This window comes from Cupressus sempervirens, chromosome 10 (genome assembly GCF_028749045.1).
Source record: "Cupressus sempervirens isolate cs-2001-9-10 chromosome 10, ASM2874904v1, whole genome shotgun sequence".
NCBI classification, from domain to species: Eukaryota; Viridiplantae; Streptophyta; class Pinopsida; order Cupressales; family Cupressaceae; genus Cupressus; species Cupressus sempervirens.
In genome coordinates this window covers 196,436,049-196,458,872 of record NC_143127.1, presented here as the reverse complement: position 1 = coordinate 196,458,872, position 22,824 = coordinate 196,436,049, and positions in this window count along the sequence as shown.

Below are 22,824 nucleotides of genomic sequence, written 5' to 3'. Positions count from 1 at the left end.
CTAGTGGCACACAAAATTGAACTTGAAGATCTAGTTTTAATATGGAATGCAAGAATAAAGGATAAGGAGAAACATGGTAAATTTGATCCTATTTGGTTATGCCCTTATTTAACTAATTCTACATAGGCTGAAGATTCTTATATTTCAAAGGAGCTATTAGGTGACACTCTTGAATTTCCAGTTCATGAATAATTCTTGAAGAAGTACTTCTGTTGAAGATACTTTTCTTTCCATGAACAATAGCCTAGGTTTGTACATTTTGTAAAGCCCCTTGTATATATGTGTTTTGTCTTTGTATATACTTGTGTCCCTATTTTAAGCATTGCTCACTGAAGAAACTATTAGTTTTGTCAAGTATGCGGTCTGCTTCTGCCAGAAATTCTAAGCCCTCACATGAATTTTTTATATTCATTGTCCCTAGACAGAGCTACTATTGGATTGGTTTTTTACATGTAAAAGTTTTTCAAATATTATAGTAAAAAATCTATTTGAAATTAGGGATTATGTATCTTTTAATTGATTATACCCTAGAAAAATCCCTAATTTTGGTTGCACTTATTTATTTTGTGCCCTACGTTCTTAAAATTTGGTTCACATTGTTTGCATTTCCAAAATGTGCATGGGAATATTTTTATAAAGCCCTAAAAGCCTTTGAAAATTATTTCCATTATATAGTTATTTATGAAATCCTTTATTATTTTAATGAAATTTTTCTTTACCTTGGCACTTGACTCTTTTTCAACTTAGGTTTTCCTTGGGTGAGCTAGCCCATTGTTCTATTGAAGTTCTTAACCCTTAGTGAGTTGTTTACATAATTGTTGATTAAGTAAAGATCACTGATCATCGCTTTCCTACATCTTGAAGCTACATGGAGTTTAGTCAAAGCTAGAATATGGCATTTTTTGACATCTGTCCATGCAAGCTGCCCTTTCCTTTTGGGTTTAAGTAGTGTAAGATCATGCATGTTCCATGTTATTCATTAGCTAAAGATCATAGCTTGTCAAATTGCTGCATTTTGAAAGTGTTCAAATTTAAACTAAAGTAGGGAAGTGACAAGATGCTACATCAAGATGGTGAGTTTGCATCTTTTTGTGAGCTGCAAAAAATAAGTTTTTCAGAATAGAGTCCAAATGACATGTTTTTATTAGTTGTAAAAACTGATTACATATATATATCAAATAAAATTTATTGACACTATTTAAATGAGATAAATTTTGGAATATTTTAATAACATATTATAAAAAATCTCTTATAAATTAAATCTTTTTGGATTGATTAAATTATTACTTTTATAAGATCCTCCTTAATAAAGATAATTAGTAATATTGTGAAAATAAATAATTTAATCATCTAGAAAAAATCAAAATCAAGCCCCAACCTAGAAACCAAGTCAGCTCAAGTCACCAAAAAACATGAATAGACTACTATTGTGAAAAAAGGCAAGGGCTCCACTATGGCTAAGGTAGGCCCTTTGCCCTTGGATAATGGTCAACCAAACTCAAGCCTATTGTTATCAAAGCCTCCAATCCCTCTACTCCTGATACTGCTAGTTTCAAACCCTTGTGTTCAAGGAATATTGAGTGTTCATACCCTAAACCCTCACCCTTTATGGGTTCAAGTGCCACAAGCATCATCAATGATTTTTCACAGACTTCCTATCATTCTTGTATCCTAGAGGGTTATAATGAGGTTCATGATAATGAGGAGAAGATATAATGAGTTATCTCTCTTAGAGACCCTTCGTTTGATGCTCCCACATTTTTGCACAACAACTTCTGATCTCTTGGGGATGAGGAAGAAATGAAAGTTGGTTTAGCATGAATTTTCTCTCATGGAATGTGTAGGGTCTAATAAACCTCCCTAGAAAACATTTTTTTTGTGATGCCAAGTGTCAACTTGGTTATCTTGATGTTCTTTTTCTTTAAGAAGTTAAAGTTACTAGGTTTCTTCTCACCTTAGCTTGCTAAGTTATTTGGCTAGACAGTGCCTTATTTGGATCTCAACATGAGGTTGGACGAGGTTTTGTTATGACTCTTCTCTCTCCTTGTTTACTTTCTTCTATTATTTTACATGGCTCTAACCCCATGTAGAGGATTGTTTGGATTTTGTTACCTTTTTATGTTACCTTGTTATCTAACTTTGACAACTACAAACTTGAAAATGTTGAATCTTCTTTTAAGGCCAAATTATCACTAAAAGATGCCAAATAGGTGAAATCAAGGAAAGGAAGAAAAATGAAGTATGTATCTAGTGATATTAGCACTGATGAGGAAGATGTGGAACAATTTGAAGCATTGCTCGCTAGAAGATTTCACAGGGGCAAAGGAAAATTCAAAGGTAAGATGCCTATCATTTGTTTCAATTGCAATGAAGTAGGTCATATTGCTGCAAGATGTCCACAAAAAAAGGATTCCAAGGAAGGAAAAAAATACAAGAACAAAAGAGATGATGACAAGAGAGATTACAAAGAAAAAGGTAAGAAGTGTTATATTGTTGAAGAAAATTCTGATGACAATGATGATGAAGTTGTTTATGTAGCCATGAAGGACCAATTTAATGAAGAAGAAGCCACAACACTGGTGACATGTATAAACAAGAATGACAGATGGATCATAGATAGTGGATGCTCACATCACATGATAGGAGACAAAAGTAAGTTTGTTAACTTTACTCAGTATGATGGAAATAGTGTTAGATTTGGTAATGATGCTCCATGTCAAATCAGAGGAAAAGGTTCCATTAAGCTCACAGAACAAATTTCATGTGACAATGCATACTATGTTGAAGGATTAAACTACAATTTACTGAGTGTCTCACAATTAGGCAATGTAGGTTGCAAAGTGGAATTTGAAAACAAAACTGCAAAAATCTATGACAATGATGGTAAACTGATAGGAAAAGTAGAACAAACAAAGAGTAATTTGTTTTAGCTTGATATGGATGATGTTTCTTGTCTACTTGCAAAATTTGATGATGAATGGTTATGGCAAAGAAGATTATGTCATGTCAACTTTGACAATCTAGTCAACATTAGTAGAATGAAGAAAGTTAGAGGTTTACCAAAATTAAAGAAGCCTGATAATATCATGTGCAAATAATGTCAACTAGGAAAGATGAAAAAATCAATTTTCAAAGTAGAAACTATACATGTAAAGAGATACTTGAGTTAGTTCACACTGACTTATGTGGTCCAATGGAAATACAAAGCTATAGAGGAGATAAATACATAATGTTATTTGTTGATGACTATTCCAAGATGATGACTATTATGTTCCTAAAACAAAAATTTGATGCTTTTTAAATGTTTAAGTGGTATATGGCTAGAGTTGAAAAGGAAATTGGAAAAAGCTTGAAATGCCTAAGATCAGATAGAGGTGGTGAATTTACATCAAATGAATTTGAGATATTCTGTAATGACAATGGAATCAAAAGACAAACGTTAGCTCCTAGAACTCCCCCACAGAATGGAATTGCTGAGAGAAGAAACAGATATGTAATTGACTGTGCTAGAACATTAATGATGGAAAAGAATGTGGCTCTAAAATACTGGAGAGAAGATGTAAGCATAGCTATTCATACACTGAACCGAGTACAAGTTAAGAAAGGTACAAATACAACACCTTTTGAATTATGGTATGGTTACTCACCAAATGTAAAAAATTTCAAAGTGTTTGGTTGTAAATGTTTTATCCTTAAAGATGTTAGAAATGGAAAATTTGATGCAAAAAGTGATGAAGGTATATTTCTTGGTTACTCCACTAGAAGTAAGGCATATAAGTGTTTGAATATTAACACTAACAAAATTGTGGAAAGTGCAAATGTAAATTTTGATGAGCACACAGAAGTCCAAGCTGAAATACCAAAGAAAATGGAAGAATACAGAACCTTTGTATATTCTTATGAAGGAATGACTGTTGATGAGGATGATGTCAATCCAATTGAAAATCAACAACAAGTGTCAGTTTCAGCCGATTCACAACTAGTGAATGCCGAGTTGCATTCAGAAGCTGAGTTACAGAATGAAGAAAATGCACAATCTAATTCTAAAGATAGCATACATGATGAAGAACAACCTGACAATGAAGTACATAGTGATCTTGAATATGAAAGATCAAACATGGAAATAAGGACAGAGCCAAGATTATCCAAATATGTGAAAAGACATCACCCTACTGAACAAATAATTGGTGACAAAGATGCAAGACCAATGATAAGGAATAGACTAAGACATGAATCATGTCTGATTAGCCAATCTGAACCCAAGACAGTACATGGTGCATTACAAGATGATGATTGGCATAAAGCTATGGGAGAAGAAATTGATCAAATAAGAAAAAATAAAACCTAGAGTTTGGTTCCTAGATCAAATGACAAAAAATTGATTGGCACCAAATAGGTATTCAGAAACAAACTAGATGAAAATGGTGAAATTACCAGAAACAAAGCTAGATTAGTATGCAAGGGTTATGCTCAAGAAGAAGGAATAGACTATGGAGAAACATTTGCTCCTGTTGCTAGAATGGAAGGAGTAAGAACTTTACTTGCATATGCTGCCTACAAAGATTTTAAAGTCTATCAGATGGATGTAAAATCTGCTTTCTTAAATGGTATACTAGAAGAAGAAGTCTGCATTGAACAACCAAAAGGATTTGTTGATGAAAACAATAAGGATATGGTGTGTAGGTTACATAAAGCACTCTATGGTTTGAAACAAGCACCTAAAGCATGGTATGAGAGACTTCACAAGTATCTAGTGCAAATTGGATTTGAAAGAACTGATGATAACAGAAACATGTACATCAAAGCTAAAGAAGGTAAAGACATTATTGTATCTAAATTTTTTGTGGATGGCATAGTATTTGGTGGTAAGGAAGTACTTTGCAAAGGCTTTGCTGACAAAATGAAACATGAATTTGAGATGTCTATGTTTGGAGAAATAAATTTTTTTGTTGGATTGCAAGTACATCAACTCAAACATGGAATTTTTATTACATAATCAAAATACATCAAAGAAATTCTTAAAACATTTGGATTGGAGGAATCCAAACCAATCAGCACACCAATGGCCACAGGAAATAAGCTATCCAAAAATGATGAGTCAGCTGAAGTCAATCAAACAATGTATAGATCCATGATTGAAAAACTACAATATGTTGTACATAGTAGACCAGACATAGCATTAGCAGTTGAAATAGTGACTAGGTTCTCTACTAATCCTAAAGAAAATCATCTCATAGTAGTAAAAAGAATAATGAGATATCTCAAACGGACTGATGGCTTTGGTTTATACTACAAAAAGAATGGAAAATTTGAACTTAATGCATATACAGATGCAGACTGGGGAGGAAACATTGATGACAAAAAAAGCACAAGTGGAGGTACATTATTTATAGGAAAAAGGCTGGTTACCTAGACTAGAAACAAACAAACATGTATATCTCAGTCCACTGTAGAATTAGAATATGTGGTAGCTGTAGTCAATTGTACAAACATTGTATGGCTCACACATCTATTGAATGGAATGAAAGAAGAAGTAATAAAACTAGTGATATTGTATTGTGATAATACAGTGCTATAAATATATCCAAAAATCCAGTAATGCATGCAAAAACCAAGCATATTGCAATCAAGTATCATTATGTCAGAGAATTGGTAGAAGAAAAACAAGTGAAGTTGGAATACATTCACACAAAGGAACAAACTGTAGATATCTTCACCAAACCATTGCCCAAGGATGCCTATGAATATCTTAGAGGCAAGTTGGGGGTTATACCCCTAAGTCAAGAAGTTTAAGGTAACAAGGAAGATGCCTTGCATCAACAAGAATAAATCATTAAAATATTAATAGGTTGGTGCAAAGGATGACAACAGGAACAGAAACACCAAATTAATCATAAGCATGGTGACAAAGGGAGAAAAAAAAAGAAGAAGCCAAAGCTTATATTTTGCATGATAAAGATGCTACATCTTTGGCATGTCAAAGAGGGAGATATATATGAAAGAGGGAGATATATGTGATCAATAGTGAAAATGCAACAAGTCAATACAATCTTGGTGGTAACTGAATTGATTACTTGATCAGTTTGGTTTTGCATCAATGCCAAAGAGGGAGATTGTTGGAAATGATTGAAATGATCATAAGAAAAGTTGTTGGAATAATTTATGGAATTGGTAAAGAATGTCCTCAATCATTGTTTTTTCATTGATGTTAAAGTAGCTACTTGTAAGGATAACAATTGCTTTAGTAATTGAAATACTATTAATTAGTTGATTGTCAAGGTGGAGGAAATCAATAAGATGTAACTAGAACATCTAGAGAAAGGTTGAAGTTATGATGTTGTAATGAAGTACAAGGATCAGTCAAGCCATTAATGAAACAATGTATTGGATGACGTACTAAAAGATACAAAGAAAACATATCAAAGACCTAAGGTTTTAGCTAAGTCTTTTGTAAAGCTCAAACTAAGTTCATTAGAGAGAAGGAGTTGAGCAAGCTAGTAAGAGCCAAGAAAATTCCTAGTTAAAGTGTCGAGCAAGTTCAGGTGCCAAGCAGAATCAAGTGCTGAGAAAAATCAAGTGCCAAGCAAAATCAAGTGTCGAGCAAAACCAAGTGCCGAGCAGAACCAAGTGCCAAGCAGGTATAGTTTCCAAGTAACACAAAGGTTTCGAGCACTAGTAACTCAATAATGCCAAGTAACACAGAGGTGTCGAGCACCAGTAACTCAATAGTGCCGAGTTGCTGCATTATTTTGGAAATCGAAGATTCGTCAGATCTAAGCCAACAAAGTTGTTATCTAGAAATCTGTGAATTAAAAGGAAGATAAGAATGATGAGTTGGTGGCATAGACTACCATAAGAACGTTTTTAAGATACAACTGGCAAAGTTTCTAGAAGAGAACAAGATATGGGGTAGATACATTGTATCCTACCTAATCCATTTTGAATCCCTAAGATTGGAAAGGAAAAATTGAGCGGCAAAAGGCAAATTAGACTTCTATATAAGAAGACATAAGTTAATAAAAAAGTGTGGAAAAGAGGGGGATAGTGAGAGAGAGAGCCGTGGTCAATCATAAAAACATGAAGTGCTGTAGAATGTGCTAAGGAGAAGAAAGCATAGGAACTCTATTTAATAGACGACCACAAGAATGATTGCATTGGCAGAATGAGTAATAAGACTGAAGGAGACAAAGCTTGAGAGGGAAACAAGTAGTCAGAGCTGAAGTGATTGAAGCCAAGCATAAGGATTGAATTGAAAGAGTGATCTAAAATCTACAAAGTATGTTGTAAGTTATGTCAGATCAAAAGACCAATATCGTTACTTTCTAGCAATTGTAACAATAAGATAAATCCTATGGACTTAGGTTAGCTTAACAGCCATTAGATAAATCCTTTAACAGAGTGGCATTCCTACTGAATATTCTAAAGACCTTTAAACAAGCCCATTCCTAATAGTTTGGTGAAATCCTCTAACAAGGTCACATTTAACAGTTTGTTGTAAGCCTTTAACAGGGCATGCTTTTAATAGGGCATCACTTCAGAAGAGTGAGAATCATGTAGCATGTTACTGGTGGTTTTTCCCAAATTGGGTTTCCACATAAATCATTGTGTTATGTGTTGATCTTGAATGTTTTATCTTTGCATGTTGATTTACAGTAATTTTCTTATATGAATGATTTAAGTTTGAATAGATGAAAAGGGTATGGATTCAATAAAAAGGTATTAATAGGGCATTTTGGACCTTGAATAATTGATTCACCCCCCCCCCCCCTCTCAGTTATTCTAAAAGAATTCTAACACCAATTTAGTTTTCTCATCCAAAAAGGAGGGTCTAAGAAAAGTTATCAAAACATTTGGGGCCCTAAAGAAAGTATGGTCCACCATTCTCATAATCAAAAAACTAAACAAATTGAAAAACACAAGTGCATTTGAATAATGAAAGTTTTTATCCCAAATGCGAGTCCATAGTTGCATAGGTAACTCACCAAATTCATCAAAAGTTTGATCGATGAAGTCCTAACTGATGTAACTAATGTTGTAATACAAGATTAGGAGCATCAGCAATGAGTAATGATGAAATTTGAAATCTTTCATCTCTCCTTTCTTTGCATTGACAATTTGATTGTGCATGTTGTCCATGATGAATGCCACACAATCATATTCTTTGTTGTGGAAGGGGTTCTGTATGTCACATGCCATTAGAAATAATGATCCATATACATAGTCCTCTGCACCATCACTTCCCAGAACTTTGTGCAATCCATATACAATATTCTTGAAGTAATTCTTGAACTTGCTCAAGGGAAAACAATCCCCTACCTTCTTTGGAATCAGCCCTACCTTTTTTACATTATAAGGGATGTGGGGCAACATCACATTGTTCATAAAATAAGTTTTATTTCTCCTAATTTTTCCTTGTAAGTACTCAATGTCAATAGGTACATCCATTTGTCCTTCTAATCCAAAAGCTTCTATGAAAGAAGTTTTGTCCAGTGCGTACAAAAAACTCTCGTTATGCCTATGGAATGTCTTGATGACTAGATTTTAAGAAGTCATCAATTCCTTTAAGAAGTCCACATCAATAAATACCTCTAGGAATATTATTTTTTCCATGTTCCTATTCCATGGGTTGCAGACTAGTATGTTTTTAGTTCTATTCTAGTAGAAATACATAAACAAACCAAAACCATCAATCCTAGGGAATTTTGTGTCTTGATATAGGAAGTAAGGGTTTTTCAAAATATGGTCATTCACCAAAATGGTGTTGGATGACCCTAGAAGAATTTTTATCCAATCTTCTATGTGCTTATTTAGCTTTCTAACCGTTGACTTCTTTTCTATTTTTATAGCACCCTTCTTCCTTTTTCCTTTAGCTATAACCTCTACAACATCATCACCCTCATCTTCAACCTCTACTTCTTCTTCAAGAACCTCTTCGACTTCCTTTTCAGCCATTTTCTTTGCAAATTATATCTCAAACTAATGTGTAACAGTAACATAAATATCACAAAGCTATGGAAACTTTTGAGTTTCAAAATAGAAACACAAGCTCTTTGAAATGGAAAATATTTTCACATTCAATCAAATCTTTATGGTTTAATCATGTAATCTACCAACTTTTTAAATAAATTTTGCATGAACAAGCTTTAAAACCACTCCTACAAGGTGTCAAAAAAGTATATCAACCATGTAATTTGATCCTCGTGCACTTTTCAATTTTCTATTTTACTTGGAGATGGTGAATTTGTCTTTTTTTTTCAATTGGCATGACACGTCAGCTGCTCTCTTTTCCAAATTTGGTCTTTTGTTCATATGCTAAGTCCAAATGACATGTTTTTATTAGTTGTAAAAACTGATTATATATATATCAAATCAAATTTATTGACAGTATTTAAATGAGATAAATTTTGGAATATTTTAATAACATATTATAAAAAATCTCTTATAAATTAAATCTTTTTGGATTGATTAAATTATTACTTTTATAAGATCCTCCTTAATAAAGATAATTTGTAATATTGTGAAAATAAATAATTTAATCATCTAGAAAAAATCAAAATCAAGCCCAAACCTATAAACCAAGCTAGCTCAAGTCACCAAAAAAGATGAATAGACTACTATTGTGAAAAAAGGCAAGGGCTCCACTATGGTTAAGGTAGGCCCTTTGCCCCTAGATAATGGTCAACCAAACTCAAGCCTATTGTTATCAAAGCCTCCAATCCCTCTACTCCTAATACTACTAGTTTCAAACCCTTGTGTTCAAGGAATATCGAGCGTTCATACCCTGAATCCTTGCCCTTTATGGGTTCAAGTGCCACAAGCAGCATCAATGATTTTTCACAGACTTCCTATCATTCTTGTATCCTAGAGGGTTATGATGAGGTTCATGATAATGAGGAGAAGATATAATGAGTTATCTCTATTAGAGACCCTTCGTTTGATGCTCCCACATTTTTGTGCAACAACTTCTGATCTCTTGGGGATGAGGGAGAAATGAAAGTTGGTTTACCATGAATTTTCTCTCATGGAATGTGTAGGGTCTAATAGACCTCCCTAGAAAACTTTTTTTTTGTGATGCCAAGTGTTAACTTGGTCATCTTGATGTTCTTTTTCTTTAAGAAGTTAAAGTTACTAGGTTTCTTCTCACCTTAGCTTGCTAAGTTATTTGGCTAGATAGTGCCTTATTTGGATCCCAACATGAGGTTGGATGAGGTTTCGTTATGACTCTTCTCTCTCCTTGTTTACTTTCTTCTATTGTTTTACATGGCTCTAACCCCATGAAGAGGATTGTTTGGATTTTTTTACCTTTTTATGTTCATTCTTTGAATATTGTTAACATTATGCCCCCAATAATTTTGTTGAGCATTCACACCTATGGTGTTGGTTGGTAGATCATTTTTCAACTATGACCTTGGTTTTTGGTGGGGATTTCTATATGGTTGAGTTGGCTACTAACAAGGAAGGTCTTCTTCCTTTTTGATGGGTAGCTAGTGAAAGAGAGGCATGGTTTTACAAGAGAAATATGTTGTCCTATTTTTATCCCAATTCTAACCACCACCAGCCTAGTGGGTTTTGGCATACTTGGTCCAACTTTCAAGCTAGGTTAGATAGAGTATTAAAAAATCTTGACAAGGCTATGCTTTTAGCTCAGTCCTTTTTCTCATTTTAACACAAGTATGCTCTACCTATCACTCCTCTACTAGATGTGACCTTTTAAAATCATCACCCCATCATCTTTTCTATCACATGACACACAACTCAACCTTATCCTTGCAAAACCTAGTTTTATCTCAATACCTCCTTGTTGTCTCATCTACCCACTATTTCCCACATTATTCAAGTCTAGAATCTCAAGCCTTGACCCCATATCCTAGTTGGGTGGATTTAATGGTGGAATGATGTCATTCTCTCTAAGTGAGATTTCTTTGCATTTATGGTAGATAGTTGGCCATATACCTTATATGATCCTATGAAGCCATTACTAAATACTTGTGTATGACATTGTGACACAAGGAAGGACAGGGGAAACTAGGGCCAATGGCACACCCAACTCTCTGAACCACCTTGCAAGAGTTATCACAACAAGAGCAAAAATAAAGAACAACAACCAAAGGAGGAAGAAGGGTGAAATACTTTCATTTATTCTTTAAATATTCAACATACATGCCTAGCTATAAGGCCTTCTTGGTTATAGCCAAACACAAATAGATTCACATTCAAAGATCCAACAACAAATTCACAGTTTCCAGTTATACTCTGCAATCCTTTCTCCAACTCCCTAATTTTCCTAGTTCTAAGCCTAAAAACTCTATTTATACTTTCCAAAATGGCTTATAGGTTATTATAGAACATGGAGAAGCCACAAATTGGCTCTCAACAAATATTAAATGAAAATAAACCAAAATTAAATACACAAGTTGGCCTACTCAGCAATTAACTATCTTGAAATTGATGTCTGAGAAAAATCATGATATCTCCTCACTCTAATTGAGTTAGAAATTGTGCTTCAAAATAAGGGTATATATCTATGTCCTCTACAACCCCTTAAGTGTGCAATTTTTTATTCAAAAGGAAAAGTGAGCATGCACTCTAAAAGTCAAGTACAGGAAACTGTTAAACAAAACTACCAAAAATTGATGTTCCAAGAGAATTCCCATATCTCACAAACTATAAGGAGTTAGGAATTTTTTTCTATAAAAAAGATAATAATCTAGATCCTCTTAAATTCATTAAGTGAACAACCCTTTATTCATTTAGTAAAATTAGTTACTTGATCTACAACAGGCACCAAGAAACCAAAAATTGCAATTTTAGCAGAACCCAGTTTTAGCAACAGAATAAAAATTGAAAACATGTAGGAAAGTAGTGCAACTCAGGATGCTCCTAGATTGTACAACTAGGGTTGGAAGAAATGATTCTCTTGAATCACTAAGATATCACAACTTGAGCTGAATCCAACTCAGATTGAGAAATCTATGAAACATCTTCCATAGGTTTGTTCTTCCACTTCATCAGATATTAATAATAATCTTTTCCTCTTGTGCTCTTACCAATTCTCTGATCCAATACCTGTTTAAATTCTTCAATTTTATTCTTAGGATAGTCCTCTAATATAGTAACTACATCATATAATTCATGATACTTGTATAAATCAATAACATTGAATATAGGAAATATATCAATGTCATCATGTAACTCAACTTCATAAGCATTACCATTATCAAACTTCTTCAAGATCTTACAAGGTCCAAATTTCTTCATCTTTAGCTTATTGTATGTTCCAATTGGAAATCTTCCTTTTTTCAAATGAACCATTACCTCATCACCAACTTGAAAATCATGATGTCTTCTAGACTGATCAAAATTCTCCTTGTACTCCTGATTACTTTTTTCTAGACTCAACTTCACTTCCTTATGAAAAGACTCCATATAATCAAAAAAAATTCTACTATAGAACTTCTCTTTTCTTCACCAGCAATATCTCTCAAATTTTACACTCCTCTAGGCTTCATTCTAGTAATAATTTCATAAAGTGTCTTTTTTGTACTCCTATTCATAGAATTAATATATGCAAATTCAACTTGTGTCAATACCATCACCTAATTACTTGGCTTATTCACAACTAAACATCTTAGAAAATTACCCAAGCTTCTATTCACAACCTCTATTTGTCCATCTATTTGTGGATGGAATGGAGAACTAAACTTTTGCTTAGTACCCATCTTCTTTCACAAAGTCTTCCAAAAATAACCAACAAACTTATTATCTTTGTTAGAAATAATACTTCTTGGTAATCCATGCAATCACACAATCTCTTTAAAGAAAAGTTCAAAAACATGCTTAGCATCTGATGTCTTCTTACATGGTATGAAATGAGCCATCTTAGAAAATCTATCAACAACAACAAATATGGAATCATACCCCTTCATTTTCTTAGGCAATCCAAGAACAAAATCCATACTAATGTCACCCCAAGGTTTCTCAGGAACAGTAATAAGTGTATACAAACTAGTATTTTGACTCACTCCTTTTGCAACTTGACAAACTCCAAAACTCTTTACAAATTTTTGAATATCCTTATACATTTGCAGCCAATAATACTTCTCTTTCAGCAAACTAAATGTCTTATCAATTCCAAAATGTCCAGCCAATCCACCATTATGCTTTTCCTTAATTAGATTCAACCTCATAGAACCTATAGGAATACACAACTTAATACCTTTGAAAAACATACTTTCTTGAATAAAATGCTCATCATACTTACTTATGTGATTTGTTATATTTGGTGCTTTGCACTCTCTCCACACTTCAAAAAAATTAGGATCAACATCATACAACTCTTTCATCTCATCAAAACCAAGAACATCAACCTTCATTTTAGTCAACAAAGAATGTCTTCTACTCAATGCATCAAAATATTTGTTAGTAACTCCACTCTTATGCTTAATTACAAATGTAAAATTCTACAAATACTCAACCCACTTCATATGTCTCTAATTCAAAATATGTTGACTTCCCAAGTATCGAAAAGCTTTATGATCAATATACAACATAAACTCTTTAGGAATCAAATAATGTCTCCACTTCTTCAATGCTTAAACAATAGCATAAAAATCTTGATCATACACATAATACTTCCTTTCAGCATCATTCAACTTCTCACTAAAGAAAGCAATAGGCTTACCTTCTTGACTTAATAAAGCTCTTGTTGCATTACCACTTGCATCACATTTAACTTGAAATACTTTGTTGAAATCAAGAAAATCCAATATAGGTAATTCAGCAACCTTTTGTTTCAAAGTCTCAAAACTCTTGTCAGCTCCATGTGTCCACTTGAATTCCTTTTTATCTCCAATCATTGTCTCTTTCATAGAATTAGAAATAGCACTAAAATTTTTTACAAACTTTCTGTAAAAACTAGCCAAACCATGAAATGATCTTACCTCACCTACATTCTTAGGTGTAGGCCATTCCAAAATTTCTTTAACCTTCTTAGGATCCATCTTCAATCCATTAGCTAAAATCACAAATCCCAAATACACAATCTCCTCTTGCATAAAAGAACACTTTTTTAGATTAATTAGCAACTTTTCCTCTTTCAACCTTTGCAATACTTGTCTAATATGCTCAAGATGTTCTTCCTTAGTCTTATTGAATATCAAAATATCATCCAAATAAACAATCACAAACTTTCCCAAAAATCTTTTCAAAACTTCATTCATCATCCTTGTGAAAGTACTAGGTGCATTAGTCAAACCAAAAATCATAACCAACCATTTATATAAACCATCTTTTGTCTTGAAAGTAGTCTTCCATTCATCACCTTCTCTAATTCTAGTCTGATGATAGCCATTCTTCAAATAAATCTTGGTAAAATACTTTTCTCCACTCAAACAATCCATTATGTCATCCATCCTCAGCATAGGAAACCTATATTTCACTGTGATTTTGTTAATAGCTCTAGAATCAGTACGCACTCTTCATTCTCCATTCTTTTTAGGTGCTAATACAATAGGTACAACACATGTACTCAAAATTTCTCTAATCAAACCTTTCTACAACAACTCATGCACTTATCTATTAAGTCCTTCATTCTATGTAGGTATCAATCTATATGGTTCTTTTTTTTGGAAAACTAGCTCTAAGAATCAAATCCATACAATGAATTATACTTATTATTAGAGTTAAACCATCAATAATATAATTAAAAACAATATCTTTATATTCATTTAGTAATTCTTTGATTTTTGATGTCATACCAACTTTTTTTGCTTGGTCATTACTACCAACACTAGGTCCTCTACGAACTATAGCAAAACAAACTTGATTCTTCTTTACTTCCTTTTCAAATTGCTTTCCATTAACTATGTAAACTTTTATTGCAGTACAATTAACCTCATCTAGACTTTCAATCAAAGGCAGCAATGTTTGTTTCTTCCTCTTTTCCCAAAGAACATATTGATTCAATTTGACATCATGCACAACATATCTATCATATTGCCAAGGTCTATCCAACAAAATATAACAATCTATGAACATAATATCACACAAAAATTCATCAAAGTAATGTCCAATTTTGAACTTCACAAGGCATTGTTCACTTACCAATATCTTATGCTCATCTTTGATCCATGAAACATGATAAGGTTTGGGATGTTTTAGCCTCTGCAACATTAACTTTATAACCAACTTTTCTAATGCCAAATTTGTGGAACTTCCACTATAAATGATTACCTTGCAACATTTTTCATTCATCTTACATCTGGTCTTGAAAATACTTCTTCTAAGGATAGGTTCCTCATCACTTCCCTTATTACATAAGGTTCTTCTCACCGTTAGATTGTCTCTAGCTTTAGGTCCACTTGTTCAACTCTCAATGTCTTCTTCAATCACAACATTTCTATTATTTTTCCACTCTTAGAAGGTCTACATTCAAAAGATCTATGTCCTTCTTTACCACATTTAAAACAATTACCACAGAAACCACCTCTAGGATAAGAATTACCTCTTCCTTGATAAGATCCAGTACCTCCTTGATATGAGCTACCACCTTTCCACTCAGTCTTGTCTTTGCCATCATTCTTCCATTCAAACTTACCTTTATCCTACAAAAAAGTTTTAAATCTGCCACCTTCACCATAAGATCTGCCTCTACCTCTTCATAATCTACCACCTCTACCTCTTTGTCTTTGTTCATGCTTCTTTGTTAAGATCTCCTTCACTTTCAAGGCATATTGATATGCTTCTTCAACACTTTCCAACTTTGAAAAACTTATTTCATCTTGAATTCTAGATCTTAATCCATTTATGTACCTTGCAATTTTCTCCACATCATCATCCACATGTCTAGATCTGATGTCCAATCTATAAAATTCCTTGGTATCCTCTTTCACTGTCATGTTTTATTGCTTCAAATTTTGCATCTTTCTCAACAAGATAACTTGATAATTAGTAGGGAAGGAATTTTTTCTTTACCTTGTTCACCATCTTTACCCAAGTTCTAATCTTCTTCTTTCCCTTCCTTTGTCAATCAGTTTGCAAATGCTCCCACCATAATGAAGCATGACCTTTCAGCCTAGTGACTACAATCTTCACCTTCTTATTATCAAGAGTATTTTCATACTCAAAGAACTTCTCCATATCTAAGATCCAATCTAACACAACATTTTTATCCAATTTTCCATCATAAGGAACAACTTCTATAGTAGGCTTTGAATTTTCCCTAGACTACACTTGCAACAATCTTTTCTCATCTTGATCTTCTTCAAGTTCTAGATTATGGTTTGGTGCTACTACTTCATCATCAAGATGCGCTCCTCTCCTCTGGGCTATCTTGACAACATATAATCTACCTGTAATTTGTCTCAACTAATACAATATAGCATCATTGACATTTCTTCTACCACAAATGAACTTTACAAATCAAGTTCCTACAAGATCATAACCCTCTAAAAGTTATAGGCCAAATCCACAAATCTACAACCCAAAACCAAATCTAAATCAAGGTTATAAATGATCCAATCTCCACAAGGATGAACCTAAATCTTTGATACCACTTGGTGCAAGGATGGGGGAAACTAGGGCCAATGGTACACCTAGCTCTCCAAACCACCCTACAAGAGTTAACACAACAAAAGAAAACACAAAGAACAACAACCAAAGGAGGAATAAGGGTGAAATAATTTCATTAATTCTTCAAATATTCAACATACATGCCTAGCTATAAAGCCTTTTTGGTCATGATCAAACACAAATAGATTCACATTCAAGGATCCAATAACAAATTCATAGTTTCTAGTTTTGCTCTGCAATCTTTTCTCCAACTCCTTAATCTACTTAGTTCTAAGCCTAAACACTCTATTTATACTTTCCAAAATGGTTTATAGATAATTCTAGAACATGGAGGACCCACAAGTCAGATCTCAACAAATATTAAATGAAAATAAACCAAAATTAAATACACAAGTTGGCCTACTCAGCAATTAACTATCCTGAAATTGATGTTCGAGAAAAATCATGATATGTCCTCACTCCAATTGAGGTAGAAAACATGCTTCAAACTGATGGTAGATATCTAGGTCCCCTAAACCTCCTTAAGCTCACAAGGTCTGATTCATTAATTAAAAGTGTGCATCCATTTTGAAATTTAGGCATGAGAAACTATCACATAGAACTGCCAAAAATTGATGTTCTAGGAGAATTTCCATATCTCACAAACTATAAGGAGTTAGGACTTGCACTTTGGAACATAAATATTAATCTAGACCCTCTTCAATCCCTGAATTGAAAAAAGCTTCATTAATTAATTAATATTAGTTACATGATCTACAACAGGCATCCAAAAACCAGAAAATGCAGTTTCAACAGAACCCAGTTTCAACAATAGAATAAAAAATAAAAACATGCAAGAAGGCAATGCAACCAAGGATGTTCCTACATCATATTCAAATCCCTCACCATGAATCAATTTAATATGGATCATTAGGTTTGGCTTGCAAATCTTTGACACCAAAAACGATTTGCATACAACTATGTGGTTAGGAGAGCTCAGAGAAAAGTCCATCTCCATTGGCTGGAGGTTAGTGATCAGGATTCCAAAGAATTTTTCAATATTGTGTGGGTTTTATATTCTATGGGATGCATCAAATGCATAAGGGAAGACCATTGGGTTCTTTTTTATTTCCCTAGCATCCTTTGAGCTTTTGTGTGTCATTATGAGAAGGTCTTCACCACTCAGGGGCCCTCTACAGCATGTAACTAGACATTACAAGCCTTCCTTGCTATTACTCCCAATAGGATTAGTCCAAAGAAATATGTATTTTGTGAGAAAAATTTCATGCCTATTGATCTCAAGGAAGATTTCATCTCTATGGATGATGATTAGGCCTTTGGATTTGATGGTTTTGCATGTAAATTCGACAAAATTCTATGGGATTATATTGGTCCTGATCTACATCAGGTCTATCAAGACGCTTACAATTATCATTCTCTAAGAAACATTATTAATAAGGGTATTATCAAATTTGTACCTAAAGCTAGTTATCTTGAGAAAAACTACAATTAGAGGCCCATCACTTTGTTTTTAAGGCTCTCCCCCTTAAAATATGGCATTTTCTCCCTCAGATTGTTTGTCCTAAACAAAATAGCTTCAATAAATCCATATATATCTTGGATAACATTATTATTGTTTTGGAAGGTATGGAGTGGGTCTTCTAGTGGAAACACTAGGCCTTATTTCTTAAGATTTATTTTGCCAAATCTTATGAGAAAACTAAATGGCCTTTCATTTTGGCCATGCTCCAAGTGATGGGGTTTGGCCTAATCTTTCTATAATCATTTTAGATGTTATTTGGTGACACCTCTTCTTATTGTGATATGAATATCAGGATTTAACTGTGTGATTTTGAGTCAAACTCGATGACCCATGTTTCATGAGTAGTGATTCAACATGAATCCATCTCTCATGAGAATAAATGGAACACTTAGCACTCATTGGATCTAGGTGATCCTCACAGGGGTGAAGCACCGGGACTTCTCAGGAGGTCACCCATCCCAGTACTACTCCAACTTGAGCGCACTTAACTATGGAGTTTCCTCCATAGTTAAACCCAAAGCTTGCAAATGGGTTTGCAAGCTTTGGGTTTAACTATGGAGGAAACTCTGTAGTTAAGCACGCTCAGGCTGGAGTAGTACTAGGATGGGCGACCTCCCAGGAAGTCCTGGTGCTTCACCCCTGTGAGAATCACCTAGATCCAATGAGTGCTAAGTGTTCCATTTATTCTCATGAGAGATGGATTCATGTTGAATTACTACTCATGAAACATGGGTCATCGAGTTTGACTCAAAATCACGCAGTTAAATACTGATATTCATATCACAATTTGAATAGTTGTGGAAATTATCTCCTACTTATCAACCTCTTCTTATATTTTCATAAATGGTCAGTAATCTACATCCTTTTGGCTCTATAGATCTATCTAGCAAAGCTACCCTTTAGCACCTTTTCTTTATTCATTGGTGGTTGAAGGGTGTTAGAATATATAGTCCACTAAAATAACTAAGAGGGGGTGGGGGGGTGAATCATTTATATGTAACCATCATCACAAACATTAACCTTAAACAAACTTAACCATGTGTATAATATAAAATAGAACCACAACAAGATACTCATACACAATTAACACTAGATATGTTAACTAGGGAAAACCTTGATCAGAGGGAAACCCTAGTGGTGATGGTACCCTCAAGATGATGTACTAATATAAATATTCCTTGTTAGAGGATAGACCCTATTAGGTGTCTGTTACAACATTTAGTACATATGAATCTCTGTTAAGAGATTCCAACCCTGTTAGGAGTTGTGGAAGATAGACCCACTACCCAAACAACTTCAAGGTTAGGATCAAAGAACCCACTATCCAAATGATCTTTGTATTATTCCTTGCAGATTAATAAAACTGAAATGTACTTCTTCCTGTATCTCTATCCTATCAACCTAGCTTCTTCTTCTTTAGATCTTGTAACCAAATCTCATATTGTACACATAATGATCCCATGGATCACTTATAGACATTTAGTAAACATTCTACTCCTTTTCAAGCCGTACACTAATACTTCATATTCCACTTGATCCTCTTGATCCAAGTATCTTTAAAAACAAGGAAAACAATTTCCTTTATATCATATCTTCATGATAATTCCTTAAGTAGACCTTGAGGCTTTCTCAATTAATTAAATTAAGATAATTAATTAATTCACAATTACAACAACACTACCATCTCATAGTCAATACAAAGCTTTAATGTGTAAAACCATGTCTTGTGCACACACTAGCATCACCATATGATTATCCTCTATCACTTTTACTTGTGCATCACCTGCATTACATCTTAGATGAAACATAGTGATATATCATGAGAACTCTAATTTCCAATGCTCTATTTTTGCACTACTTCTAGTAAAACGTGTGTAAATTCCGTACAATATCAAATCAGACTTAGTCTTTTGAACCACATCATTTGGACAACCTTAGGAACATATCCTATAGTATGCATCATCTAAAACTTTCCAATCTTAAAAGAATTGCTGCTATGTTGACATTAATAAGAAATGCAATCATGAATGCAACATATCAATACTCTTCAATGCTTAGGATACTCCCCCAATGTAGTATCATTAGTATTCATGCTAACAATCTCCCCATTTTCCATTGATGGCAAATTTTATGAAAAACATCTAAGTTCCAAGAATACCAAACTATACTCTACTTTTGCCTTCTAAATCTCCTTAAATAGAAAGCTCTCCCCTATTGCCATCTCAATAAGTGCTTTTCTTCTTATGTACATTCATTCAATGTTTTCTTCATGTAAATTCTCTCCCCCATTGACATTAATCTCAAAGGTATCAATCAAAATACTAGTTGCTACCAATTATTACATCCCACTTGCTAATTAGTTACTTAAATTATCAACCAACTCAAGTGTCCAAAGATACTATTCAATACCAAATACCTAGATTTGTTCATGACTCAATACATATCAGATACTGCCCCAAACAAGAAGAATAAACATTCAATCCAATCTAACCATAATGCTCTATACCACTGGACTAATGCACTACTTGCATCAAATAATCTAAAGTAGGTAGGGGCATAACCCCTAGCATACCTCTTAGGTGCTCAAAAGTATCTTCAGGAAAAGACTTTGTAAAGATATCTGCAATCTAATTTTTAGTACTTACATACTCCAAATTTGTCTCTTTCTTTGTTGCCTTCTCTCTCAAAACATGATACTTAATAGATATATTCTTTGTCTTAGAATGTAATACTAGATTATTAGTCATACTTAATATACTTGTGTTATCAGAATAAATGCTAATACGTTATGTAAACTCAATCCCAATATCCTTTAGTATTTATTTCATCCACATAACTTGATTATAGTTATTTGTTGATGCAACATATTCTACCTCAACTATACTTTGAGCTATACAATCCTATTTCTTGCTCAATCAAGAAAACAATCTTCCTCCAAGAAAGAATGCTTCACCAATGGTGCTCTTTCTATCATCTATATACCCTACCCAATCTACATCATTATATGCACACAAGGTGAAATCACTTGATCTATCATGCCATATTCCATAATTAGATGTACCCTTCAAATATCTAAATATCCTCTTTATTAATACATAATGATACTCTTTTGGATCATCTTGGAATCTTGGCACAATCCCAACTACATTTTGTATACCTAGTCTAATGTGAGTCAGATATTACAATCCTCCAATCATAGATCTATACTTCTACTCAACTCTAGGTATCTTATCTTAACTAGATAACTTGGGACTAGTTATTGTGGGTGTACAAAGAGGTTCACAATTCTCCAAACCAAATATTTTCAACAAATCTCTCAAATACATAGTTTGTGAAATAAATATCCCATATTTATTCAGCACAATCTACAATCCTAGGAAAAACTTCATTTCTCCTATCATGCTCATTTCAAATTCATTTTTCATCTCTTTAGCAAACTTATCACTTTCTTCATTATTTCCTCCAAATATTATGTCATCCACAAATATTAAAATGATAAATAGACTATTATCAATTTTTCTCAAATACAAATTATGATATATTATTGTACCTTTGATATATACCTATCCAAACTTGCATATGAGGTTTGAAGTGCTTGCTTCAAACCATATAGTGCTTTCTTTATTTTGCATATGAAGTCTTTGTCTTTTCTTAGAGGAAATCCATCATGATGCTCAAAGTAGACTTCTTCTTCAAGTTCTCTATTAAGAAAGTAGACTTCACATCCATTTGACAAACCCTAAAATTCTTTCTTTTTGCATACGCCAAGAATATCCTTACTGCTTCCATTCTTGCCATAAGTACATAGGTTTCTTCATAATATAAACCTTCTTGCTATGAGTAACCTTTGCAAAAAAGTCTAGCCTTGTTTCTCACAACTTCTCCTTTCTCATTCATATTATTTCTAAATACCCATTTGGTTCCTATCACATTATTTTCTTTAGGTCTAGTAGCTAATTCCCTAGTTTCATTCTTCACAATCTTATCTAGTTCTTCTTTCATAGCTTGTACCTAGTTGTATGCATGAATTTGTGGGCCTCTGAATGTCACACACACTTCAATGTGGAAATTACCTGTAGATTCATCCTGGGATAAACATGGAGTCATTTATCCAAGACACCCAATAGTGTGACCCATTGCCTTCTATCTACAAGGATTTTTCCTATGAGCTCTCAGAGTGAGATGCAGGCAACCACACCTTTCTAGAATGAAGGATTTATGCAAAGAAATATGAGTGTGCAATTAATCTATATGATATGAAATCTATTCTAATACATAGTAAAAGAAACTAAGCTAGATGATTTAAAACATTAAGCAATAGCACATGTGAAAGCTTATAAAAATGAATATTCAATTTAGCAGCAATTCAATATCATCAAAATTCAACCTCTGTAATGAGGAATTTGGAGCTTCTTAAATAGAATCTAGGAATAGATCAATGGTCAAGATCAACCTTGATGAACGGTTAAAATTAGACAAAAGATTTAGTTAAGATGGAAACTTCCTAATGAAGGTGAAGTTAACTATTTCAAATCTGAGTGTGGTAAGTAGTTAACTAAAATTGTCATAAGTGTGAGAGCAAGTTGACTGGATTGATTCTAATTCAAGAAGTAGTTCACTCAAAGTTTCTATTTTAAAACTGAAGAGAGAATTTTGAAGATATTATTTAATTTAATAAAGTGAGACATGACCTCATAAATGTCTTTTTATTTAATTGAATAATCTAACTCAAT